Source organism: Mobula hypostoma, chromosome 6, assembly GCF_963921235.1.
Source record: "Mobula hypostoma chromosome 6, sMobHyp1.1, whole genome shotgun sequence".
Taxonomy (NCBI): Eukaryota; Metazoa; Chordata; class Chondrichthyes; order Myliobatiformes; family Myliobatidae; genus Mobula; species Mobula hypostoma.
In genome coordinates this window covers 115845999-115858870 of record NC_086102.1, presented here as the reverse complement: position 1 = coordinate 115858870, position 12872 = coordinate 115845999, and the positions used below count along the sequence as shown (strand labels likewise).

Here is a 12872-nt window from a genome sequence, read left to right as displayed (position 1 = left end):
GCAATTGTCCTCTATGTTTAATTCTGCAGCTAGACTTTAGACAATACTCTAGGTGTAACCTAACCAAAGTTTTAGAATTTTAGACCAAGACACTCCTGCTCTTGTAGTCTACGGCTCAGCTAAGGAGGTGTTTGCCTTTTTCACCAGCCGATGTACCAGTGCTGCCACCTTCAGGTACCTTTGGACTTGTACACCAAGCTATCAATTTTGCATGCCTGCATTTATTGGACTCCCCAGAATGAATCACCTTATATATATTAGGATTAAATTCCATCTGCCATCTGCTCAGCCCAATTTACAAGATGATTAGCCCAAATCCACCCTCTTCATTGTTAACAACACTGCTGATTTTAATATCATCCACAAACTTATCATACCTTTGATATTCACAAATAATTTGTTACACACTCAGTGGCCACTTTATTAGGTACACCCGTACAAATATCTAATCAGCCAATCATGTATCAGCAACTCAATGCATAAAAGCATGCCGACATGGTCAAGAGGTTCAGTTGTTGTTCACACCAATCATCAGTGTGGGGAAGAAATGTGATCTAGGTGACTTTGACCATTGAATGATTGTTGGGGTGATTTGAGTATTTCAGAAGCAGCTGATCTCCTAGGGTTTTCATGCACAACAGTGTCTGGAGTTTACAGAGAACGGTGCGAAAAACAAAGAAACATTCAGTTAGTGGCAGTGAATGCCATGTGGGTGAAAACTCCTTGATAATGAGAGAGATCAGAGGAAAATGGCCAGGATGGTTCAAGCTGACAGGAACTCAAATATCCACGCGTTACAACAGTGGTGTGCAGAAGAACACGTCAAGCCTTGAAGTGGATGGGCTACAGCAGCAGAATCCCATGGACATCCACTCAGTGGACACTTTATTTGGTACAGGAAGTAGCTAATAAAGTGTCCACTGATTGTCTATAACAAACAGCAAGAGTCCCAGTGTCAATTGCTGCCATACACTGTTATTCACAGGCTACTACGCATAAACACAATCACTCACTATTGCCCTCTGTCCCCTATAATAAGCCAATTTTAGATTCAGCTTGCCAATTTGCCATGGATCCCATTGGCTTTAGTCAAATGGGTAATCAGAGAAAGAATGAGGCCCATCGGTGACCAAAGGGCAATTGGTACATGGTGCCAGAGGATGTGGGCGAGGCCTTAAGTTCATACTTCTCTGTGCGACATACTTTATCGATACCAACTGATGCCAGTCTACATTAAACCAATTTTCATGCACTTGGGCTCTGTCCCTGTTCTCCTTTCCCATCTATACACTTGTCCAATTGCCTTTTAAACATTGTATTTGGATCTGAATCTATATCTCTGGCAGCTCATTCTGGAAAACCACCATCCTCTGTGTGAAGAATTTGCCTATCGGATCTTCTTTAAATTTCTTCCTTATTAACTTGAAACATGTGCCATCCAGTTCTAGACTCCCCTGCCATGGGGGAAAAACTCTGATGATTAATCTCATCTATATCTCTCACATCTAAAAGCTCACCCCTCAGCTTCCAACATTCCGGTGGGAATAACCCGAGACAATCCATCTCTCTCTATGATTACATCCCTCTATTTCAGGCAGCGTCCGGCTGAACTTATTCTGCACTCTCTCTGTTACTTTCGCATCTCTCTTCACTCAGAGGGTGACGCGAGTGGGGAACGAGCTGCCAATGGAACACTTGAAATACTTGGGAGAGGCTTGGATATGTACACGGATGGGAAGGGTATGGAGGGCTGTGGCTTGCGTGCAGGTAGATGGAATCAGGCAGAAGACCAGGCTGCATAGATCAGATGGGCTGAAAAGCCTGTTGCCGTGCTGTAGTTCTCTATTTCTGTGACTCCCGTGTGGTGACCAGAACTAGATACAATACCCTTGCATGCAGTCTAACCGATGTTTTGTAAAGCTCAACATCACATCCCAACCTTTATTCTTAAATCCTTGATCTGCGAAAGCAGGTATACCAAATACCTTCTTCACTATCCTGTCTACAGTTCTCTTTGTACATCAACATTCCTGGTAGAATCTTGTTAAAGGATTAATTGAAGTCCATGTAAACAGAAAAACTTTGTACTTGGTTCCCTCTTCAAAAACTGAACGAAATTAGTGATGTATGATCTGTGGCCAGTAAAGATATAAATATCTCTGCCAGGGCCTTCAGCAGGTCCCTTCCTTACCTCCCACAGCAGCCTGGCACACATTTCATCAGGCCCTGGGGATTTATCCACCATTAAGACATCTGTTCCCACTTTTTAATCTTAATATGGTCTCAAATTCCCTTGTCCAACAGAAATATACAACAACACTTCCTTTTTTCCTTTGTGCACATGAAAAATATTCATAAAGACCTCGCCCACATCCTCTGGCTCCATGTACAAAGCCCATTTGATCCCCAGTGGGCTCTCCATTTTCAATGGTTACCCTCTCATTATAAATATCCTAAATAATACCTTGTGATTATCCTTAATCTTACTTCCATGTCTGCTGGTGATACTCTGTGGCTCCTCTTCAGATTCCTTGTGTCTACCCAAAAGGGTAGATTTCACAAGGGCCACTAGGGATGGACAATAATTGCTGACCTAGCTGGTGACGCCCACATCCCATAAATGAATATTTTTTTAGAAAAACCTACCAATGTGCAAATCTTTGGGATGTGGTAGAAACACTTGTGGTCACAGGGAAAGCATGCAAACTCCACACAGGCAGACTGGAGATCAGGACTTGCTGGAGGCAACTGTAAATTCCTCATACTGACACAAAATTATTTCCTGGCTTCCATTCCCTTCTCATCCTTCCATGTTAAATGATTCCCAGGTAAAATTGTGACCCTCGTTCCTCACTCAGTTCTCTGATTGTTTCTCCGAGCTGGAAATGGGTCCGTGAGCGAGCATGAGGGATGATGAGCAGAACTTTTGTAAAAAAGGCTGATGGGGTAGAGATGTTTAAAATCACTAAGTATGCAGGTAGTGTGAAAAAAATAAAATCGTTTCCCGTCCTTGAGAGTAAGGATCAATGTAATTAGTAAAAGAGCAATATCATTGTGGGAAAATTCATCTGTTTGCATCATGAGTGATTGAGATTTGGGAAATATTATCTGATAGATTGATGGAATATGACCATAAGACCGTAAGATATAGGAACATGATTAGGTCATTTGGCCCACTAAGTTTGCTCTGCCTTTTCATCTTGGCTGATCCATTTTCCCTCTCAGCCTCAATCTCCTGCCTTCTCCCCGTATCCCTTTGTGCCCTGACTAATCAAGAATCTATCAACCTGCCTTAAATATATCCAGTGATTTGGCTTCCACGTTGCCTGTGGCAACGAATTCTATAGATTCACCACTCTCTGGCTAAAGAAATTCCTCCTCATCACTGTTCTAAAAGGAAGCCCCTCTATTCTGAGGCTGAGTCCTGTGGTCTACACTCTCCCACCATAGGAAACATCCTCTCCACATCCACTCTATCGAGGCCTTTCAAAATTCCATAGGTTTCAATTAAGTCACCCCTCAATCTTCTGCATTCAAGTGAATACAGGCCCAGAGCCATCAAACGTTCTTCATATGACAAGCCATTCAATCCTAGAATCATTTTCATGAACCTTCTTTGAATCCTCTCCAGTGTCAGCACATCCTTTCTGAGATAAGAGGCTCAAAACTGCTCACAATACTCCAACTGAGGCCTCACCAGTGCTTTATAAAGCCTTAGCATTACATACTTGTCCTCTTGAAATGAATCTAACATCGCATTTGTCTTCGTCATCACTGACTCAACCTGCAAATTAACCTTTAGGGAATTCTGCAAGTCCCTTCGCACCTCAGATTTTTGTGTTTTCTCTTCATTCAGAAAATAGTCTACCCTTTTATTTTTTCTACCAAAGTGCATGACCATACACTTCCTGACATGGCATTCCATCTTCTCCAATCTTCTTTCCTTATTCTCCGAATCTGTCTAAGTCCTTCTGTAGCCTATTCCCTCCACCTGTCTTGGTATCATCCACAAACTTTGCAACAAAGTCATCAATTCCATCATCCAAGTCATTGATATATATCATAAAAAGAAATGGTCCCAACACAGACTCCTGTGGAACACCACTAGTCACAGGCAGCCAACCAGAAAAGACTCCCTTTATTCCCAATCCTTGCCTCCTACCAATCAGCCACTGTTTTATCCGTGCTAATATCTTTCCTGTAATACCATGGGCTCTTATCTTGTTAAGCAGTCTCATGTGTGGCACCTTGTCAAAGGCCTTTAGAAAATCCAAGTACACAACATCCACTGATTCTCTTTGTTTATCCTGCTTGTTATTTCTTCAAAGAATTCCAGCAGATTTATCAGGAAAAATTGTCCCTAGAGGACACCATGCTGACTTTTATCATGTATTTCCAAGTTGCATTTGGGTAGAATTCAGGAACAGGAAGAGTGCAATCACACTGATGGGATTGTACTAAAGACCCCCCCACCCCCAGTAGCCACTGGGACACTGAGGAACAGATGTGTAACCAGGTGAAGGAAATGTGTAAAAATAATAGTTGTTCTCATGAGGAGTTTCAACTTCCCTAATATAATCGGGGATCTTCTTAGTGTAAGGGGTTTAGATGGGCAGAGTTTAAGTATATCCAGGAAGGTTTCTTGCATCAATATGTGGACGATCCAATGAGAGGAGGTGTCATACTGGATCCGATATTGGGTAATGAGCCTGGCCAGGTGACTGACCTTTCAGTGGGTGAACAGTTGGGGAACAGTGGCCACAACGCCATAACTATCAGGATAGCTATAGATAAGGATAGGTATGGTCCTTGCAGGAGAATTTTACATCCCAGTAGGGCAAGTTACGAGGGCACTAGGCAGGAACTAAGAAGTGTTCATTGGAATTGCCTTTTTTCTGGCAAGTCCACGTCAAACATGTTGAGTGCATTTAAAGATGAATTGCACAGAATACAGGAAAGGTATGTTGCTGTTAGAAGGAAGGAGATGAAAAGATAATAGAACCTGAATGTCCAGAGAGGTGATCAATTTAATCAAGAAGAAAAAGGAAAAGTATGTAAAGCTTTGGAAGTCAGGATCAAACGAAGCACATGAGGATTATAAAGAAGCCAGGAAAGAACTGAAGAAGGGAATTAGGAAAGTCAGGAGGGGCCTTAAAAAGTCCTTGGCAAGTAGGATTAAGGTGAATCCCAAGGCATCCTATATATACATCAAGTGTAAGAAGATAACTAGGGAGAGAGTGGGACCATTCACACATAAAGAGGAGAACATTTGCTTAGATGTGGAGAATGTGAGTGAGGTACTTAATGAGTAGTTTGCTTTAATATTTACCAAGGAAAAGGGTATGGAGGACCAGAAGATCAGTGCAGAGAGTTAAAATATGCTAGGGCATTTAGAGGTCAAGTAGGGGGAAGTGTTGAGCCTCCTAACAAGTATTAAGGTGGAAGTCCCCAGGGCCTGATAGGGTTTACCCCAGGTTATTGAAGGAGGCAAGAGATGAGATTGATGGGGCCTTGACCAGTACCGTTGTGTCCTCTTTAGCTACAGGTGAGCTCCTGGAGTACTGGTGAGTGGCTAATGTTGTACCTCTATTTAAGAAGGGAACAAGGGAAAATCCTGGGAATTATAGACTGATTAGCCTACGTCAGTTGTGGGGAAATTACTGGAGAAAAATCTGAGGGATAGGATATATGGGCATTTGGAAACCCATGGGGAGAACCAGCCAGCATGGCCTTGTACGGAGCAGGTCGTGCCTTATCAACCTGATTGAGTTTTATGGCAAGATGATGAGAGAGATTGATGAGGGTAGGGGAGTGGATGTTGTCTACATGGACTTTAGTAAGGCATTTGACAAAGCCCCTCATGGGAGGCTAATGCATGTGGTCCGTGGCAAATTGGCTGTTTGGATTCAGAACTGGCTTGCACGTAGAAGACAGAGGGTAGTGGCTGAAGGGATTTATTCTAGATTATAGTCTGTAATTAGTCGAGTTCTACAGGGATTAGTGTTGGGACCTCTGCTGTTTGTGATGTATATAAATGACCTGGATGAAAATATAGGTGGGTGGGTTAGGAAGTTTGCAGATGATACCAAGATTGGTGGAGTTGTGGATAGTGTAGAAGACTGGCAAAGAATACAGCACGATGTCGATATGGGCAGAAAAATGGCAGATTGAGTTTAACCCAGATAAATGTGAGGTGTTGCACCTTGATAGGGCAAATGCAAGGAGACAGTACACTGTCAAGTGCAAGATCCTTAACAGTGTTGTTTAGCAGAGAGATCTTGGAATCCAAGTTCATAGCTCCTTGAAAGTGCCTACACAGGATGATAAGGTGGTTAAGAAGGCTTATGGAATGTTTGCTTTTACTAGTAGAAGCACTGAGATCAAAAGTTAAGGGGTAATGTTGCAACTTTATAAATCGCTAGTTAGGCTACAATGGGGGTATTGGGTACAGTTCTGGTTGCCCCACACTATAGGAAGGATGTTGGAGGCTTTGGAGAGGGCACAGAAGAGGTTTACCAGGATGCTGCCTGGTTTAGAGGGCATGTGCTATCATGAGAGGCTGGATAAACTAGGTTTGTTTTCTCTGGAGCGGTGGAGCCTGAGGGGAGATCTGATAGAGGTTTATAAGATTGTGACGGGCATACATAGAGTGAACAGGGAAAAGCTGTTTACCAGGGTTGAAACGTTTAATACCAGAGGGCATGCATTGAAGGTGAGAGGGGGTAGGTTCAAAGGGAATGTGAGGGGTAAGTTTTTTATTCGGAGAGTCGTGGATGCCTGGAATGTGCTGCCTGGTATGGTGATAGAGTCAAATACATTAGAGGCTTTCAGGAGATGTTTAGATAGGCACATGGATGTAAGGAAAATGGAGGAATATGGACATGGTGTAGGTAGGAGGGATTAATGTTTTCAATTTGTTTTTTAGCTGATTCACCACAACATTGTGGGCTGAACAGTCTGTTCCTGTGCTGTACTATTCTGCCTCTATGATTCTAACCCCTAGTTCCCTCTGTTTTATCAACACACATTAATGCTGTGGGCTAAGCTAACAAAATATATTGTTACAGGTGTAATGTTTGAATCTATTTCCTTCAGTGCAATGACTCCCTTTAGCACTACTAATTGACTGGTAACTTACCATGCACATTGATCTGTTGGTCCCTCTCCCCCCTCCGCCTCCCCCTCTCCAAACTGAATATACCAGTTAACCTCACCTCCGCACGTATGCTTTTCTTTAATTGGTATGTAGTTGTAAAGACACAACAACAGGTTCTTTCTGAAACAAAATAGTCAGCCTTCCAACAATAAGGTGCCTCATCAAAAAATATTGTAGAAAATAAAAGCACACTGCAAGTTTGCGTATGACATTTGTTAGTAACTTTGCAGATCGTGCTAAAAGAGGTTTCAGTCTAGGCATGATGAAAGTTGTCAAATGTTATAGAGATATCTCGATCAACTAGGTAAGTGAGCCAAGGATTGGCAAATAGCTTTCAATCCAGATAAGTGTGAGGTGTTGCGTTTTGGGAAGTAACCTCTTTCAGAACCCTGTGGTGTACACCATCCGGTCCAGGTGACTTATCTACCTTCAGACCTTTTAGTTTCCCAAGGATCTTCTCTCTAGTAACAACTTCACAAACTTCTGACCCCTGACACTCTCGAACTTCTAGCATACCGCTAGTGCCTTCCACTGTGAAGAGCAATGCAAAAACCTATTTGGTTCATACACTATTTCCCAGTCCCCCATTACTACTTCTCCAGCATCGTTTTCCAGCAGGCTGATATCTACTCTCACCTCTCCTTTACACTTTATGTATCTGAAGAAACTTTTGGTACCCTCTTTAATATTATTGGCTAACGTACTTTTGTATTCCATCTTTTCCTTCTTAATGACTCTTTTAGTTTTTAAAAGCTTCCCAGTCCTCCAACTTCCCACTAATTTTTGCTCTATTATCTGCCCTCTCTTTGACTTTTATGCTGGCTTTGACCTCTCTTGTTAGCCACGGCTGTGTCAACTTTCCTTTAGGATACTTCTTCCTTTTTGGGATGTGCATATCCTGTGCTTTTTGAATCGCTTCCAGAAATTCCATCCATTGCTGCTCTACCGTCATCCCTGCCAGTGTTCTTTTCCAACCATTTCTGGTGAACTCCCCTCTCATGCCTCTGTCATTCCCTTTACTCCAATGTAATACTGATCCATCTGACTTTAGCTTCTCTTTCTCAAATTTCAGGATGAATTTGATCATATTATGATCACTTTCCCCTAAGGGTTCTTTTACCTTAAGCTCTCTAATCAATTCTGGATCATTGTACAACACCCAATCCAGAATAGCTGATCCTCTAGTGGGCTCAACCGTGAGTTGCTCTTAAAAGCCATCTCGTAGACATTCTTGAAATTACCCCTCTTGGGAGCTAGCACCAACCTGCTTTTCCCAGTCTACCTGCATATTGAAATCCCCCATGACTATTGTAACATTGCCCTTTTGGCATGCATTTTCTATCTCCCGTTGTGATCTGTGGACCACATCCTTACTGCTGTTTGGGGGTCTGTATATAACTCCCATCGGGCTCTTTTTCCCCTTGCAGTTCCTTAGCTCTATCTACAATGATTCATCACCTTCTGACCCTATGTCACCTCTTTCTAATGATTTGATTTAATTTTTTACCAACAGAGCAATATCACTCCCTCAGCCTTCCCGCCTGTCCTTTCGATACAATGTGTGTCCTTGGACACTAAGCTCCCAGCTATAATCTTCTTTCAGCAACGATTCAGTGATGCCTACAACATCATCATGCCAATCTGTAAATGTGCAACAAGTTCATCTACCTTATTCCATACACTGCAGACATTCAAATATAACACCTTCAAACTTGTCTTCACCCTTTTTGATTTTCTCCACTTCTTACATTGCGACTCATCCTGTTGACTGCAATTTTGCCCTATCATCAACCTCTCCTTGCTAGAAGCCTCACTCCAAACTACTTCATCCTCAGCACTCTCGCTCTAGTTCCCACCACCCTGCTAAATTAGATTAAACCCTCTCGAACAACTCTAGCAAACCTGCCCTCAAGGATATTGGTCCCCCTCGGTTTCAGGTGTAACTTGTCCCTTTTATACAGGTCATACCTTTCACAGAGAGATCCCAAATCTGAACCCTTGTCCCCTGCACCAGTTCCTCAGCCACGCATTCATCTACCAAATCATCCTATTCTCACCCTCACTGGCTGTAACACGGGCAGCAATTCAGAGAATACTACCCTGGAGGTCCTGTTTTCGGCCTTCTACCCAGATCCCTAAAATCTCTATAGGTTCAATATACAGTACCTATAAAAAGTATTCACCCCCATTGGCAGTTTTCATGTTTTACAACATTGAATCACAGAGGATTTTTTTTTTTACATTGATCAACAGAAAAAGACTCTTTCGTGTCAAAGTGAAAACAGATCTCTGCAAAGTGAGCTAAATTAATTACAAATATAATACACAAAATAATTCATTGCTTAAGTATTCACTCCCTTCAAAATGACACACCAAATCATTGCTAGTGTAGCCAATTGGTTTTAGAAGTCACATAATTAGTTAAATGGAGATCTGTTTTTGGAGACCGGTGTGCAGTCAAGGTGTTTCAGTTGATTGTAGTAAAAATACACCTGTATCCAGAAGGTCCAACTGCTGGTGAGTTAGTGTCCTGGCAAAAACTACACCATGGAGACAAAAGAACACTCCAAGCAACTCCTTGAGAAGGTTATTGAAAAGCACAAGTCAGGAGACGGATACAAGAAAATTTCCAAGTCACTGAATATCCCTTGGAGTACAGTTCAGTCAGTCATCAAGAATTGGAAAGAATATGGCACAGCTGTAAATCTGCCTAGAGCAGACCATCCTCAAAAACTGAGTGACTGTGCAAGAAGGGGACTAGTGAGGGAGGCCAAGAGACCTGTGACAACTCTGGAGGTGTTACAAGCTTCAGTGGCTGAGATGGGAGAGACATAAGCCAAATACCGCACATCATCAGAAACATACCATCCCCATTGTGGCTGCATCATGCTGTGGGGATGCTTCACTGCAGCAGGCCTTGGAAGGCTTGTGAAGGTAGAGGGTAAAATGAATGCAGCAAAATACAGGGAAATCCTGGAGGAAAACCTGATGCAGTCTACAAGAGAACTACAACTTGGGAAAAGAATTGCTTTCCAGCAAGACAATGACCCCAAGCATAAGACCAAAGCTACAGAGAAATGGCTTAAAAACAACAAAGTTAATGTCCTGGGGTGGCTAAGTCAGAGTCCAGTCTTCAATCCAATTGAGAATTTGTGGCTGGACTTGAAAACGACTGTTCTCTCACGAGCCCCATGCAATCTGACAGAGCTTGGACAGTTTTGTAAAGAATGGGGAAAAATTGCAAGGTCCAGATGTGCAAAGCTGATTAGACCATAAGCAGAATTAGGCCATTCAGCCCATCACATCTACTCTGCCATTCCATAATGGCTGATCCCAAATTCCACTCAACCCCACACACCTGCTTCTTGCCATATCCTTTGATGCACTGACCAATCAGGAAACAATCAACTTCCACCTTAAATATACCCACGGACTTGGCCTCCACCATAGTCTGTAGCAAAGCATTCCACAGATTTAATATTCTCTGGCTAAAAAAAAAATCCTCCTTACCTCCGGTCTAAAGGGTTGCCCCTCAATTTTGAGGGTGTGTCCTTGATACCCTGTCCATAGGAAATATCCTCTCCATATCCGCCTTATCTAGTCCTTTCAACATTTGGTAGGTTTCAATGAGATGCCCCTACATTGTTCTAAATTCCAGTGCATACAGGTTCAAAGCTGCCAAACACTCCTCATATGTTAATGCCTTCAATCCCAGAATCATCCTCATGAACCTCCTCTGGAAACTCTCCAATGACAACACATTCTTTCTGAGGTATGGGACGCAAAACTGTTGATAATACTTCAAGTGTGGGCTGTCTAGTGTCTTATAAAGGTTCAGCATTATTTCCTTTCTTTTATATTCCATTCCCCTGAAAATCCATGCTAACATTACCTTTTCCTTCTTTACCACAGACTCAACCTGTGAATTAACCTCTGGGGGTCTTGCACGAGGAGTTCTAAGTCCCTCTGCACCTCTGAAGTTTGAACCTTCTCCCCATTTAGATAAGAGTCCACACTATTGTTCCTTTTACCAAAGCTGATAGAGATCTATCCACACAGACTCAAGGCTGTAATTGCTGCCAAAGGTGCATCTACTAAATACTGACTTGAAGGGGATGAATACTGATGCAATCAATAATTTTGTGTTTTATATTTACAATTAATTTAAATCATTTTGTAAAAATCTGTTTTCATTTTGCCACAAAAGAGTCTTTTTCTGTTGATAGGTGTCAAAAAAAGCCAAATCAAATCGCCAAAACGCCATCCCCTTCTCGCAATTCCTCCGTCTCCGCCGCATCTGCTCTCAGGATGAGGCTTTTCATTCTAGGAGATGTCTTCCTTTTTTAAAGAAAGGGGCTTCCCTTCCTCCACTATCAACTCTGCCCTTAATTGCATCTCCCCCATTTCACGTACACCTGCTCTCACTCCATCCTCCCGCTACCCCACTAGGAATAGGGTTCCCCTGGTCCTCACCTACCACCCCACAAGCCTCCGGGTCCAACATATTATTCTCCGTAACTTCTGCCACCTCCAACGGGATCCCACCACTAAGCACATCTTTCCCTCCCCCCGCCCTGCATTCTGCAGGGATTGCTCCCTACGCGACTCCCTTGTACATTCGTCCCCCCCATCCCTCCCCACCGATCTCCCTCCTGGCACTTATCCGTGTAAGCAGAACAAGTGCTACACATGCCCTTACACTTCCTCCCTTACCACCATTCAGGGCCCCAAACAGTCCTTCCAGGTGAGGCAACACTTCACCTGTGAGTCGGCTGGGGTGATATACTGCGTCCGGTGCTCCCGATGTGGCCTTTTATATATTGGCAAGACCCGACGCAGAGTGGGAGACTGCTTTGCTGAACACCTACACTCTGTCCGCCAGAGAAAGCAGGATCTCCCGGTGGCCACACATTTTAATTCCACATCCCATTCTGACATGTCTATCCACGGCCTCCTCTACTGTAAAGATGAAGCCACACTTAGGTTGGAGGAACAACACCTTATATTCCGTCTGGGTAGCCTCCAACCTGATGGCATGAACATCAACTTCTCTTTCCACTAATGCCCCACCTCCCCCTCGTACCCCATCTGTTACTTATTTTTATACACACATTCTATCTCTCACTCTCTTTTTTCTCCCTCTGTCCCTCTGACTATACCCCTTGCCCATCCTCTGGGTCCCCCCCCTTGTCTTTCTTCCCGGACCTCCTGTCCCATGATCCTCTCGCATCCCTTTTGCCTATCACCTGTCCAGCTCTTGACTCCATCCCTCCCCCTCCTGTCTTCTCCTATCATTTTGGATCTCCCCCTCCCCCTCCCACTTTCAAATCCCTTACTCACTCTTCCTTCAGTTAGTCCTGACGAAGGGTCTCGGCCCGAAACGTCGACTACACCTCTTCCTAGAGATGCTGCCTGGCCTGCTGTGTTCACCAGCAACTTTTATGTGTGTTGCCAAATCAAATCCACTGTGATTCAACATTGTAAAACAATAAAACATGAAAACCTCTGAGGGTGGGGAGGAGGTGAATACTTTTTGTAGGTGCTGTAGGTTGAACAGAAGCACTTTAAAGGGAATTGAACAAGTACTGTAAGGATGTGAGGTTACCAGAGTATGGGAAAAGACCAGAGAAGTGATCCTGACCAGACTGCTCAACTAGAGTTGTTCATACTTGACTGGGAAAATGTCTGCTAAGAATTTTTTTATGCAATTTCATTT

At 43.2% G+C, this 12872-nt stretch overlaps 1 protein-coding gene across 1 annotated transcript in view; it reads left to right on the top strand.

The window, feature by feature from the left end:
* Positions 1-12872, top strand: part of zgc:112416 (uncharacterized protein LOC550509 homolog) — a 123426-nt gene that overhangs the window by 38256 nt on the left and 72298 nt on the right. The gene's annotated exons all lie outside the window — the stretch shown is intronic.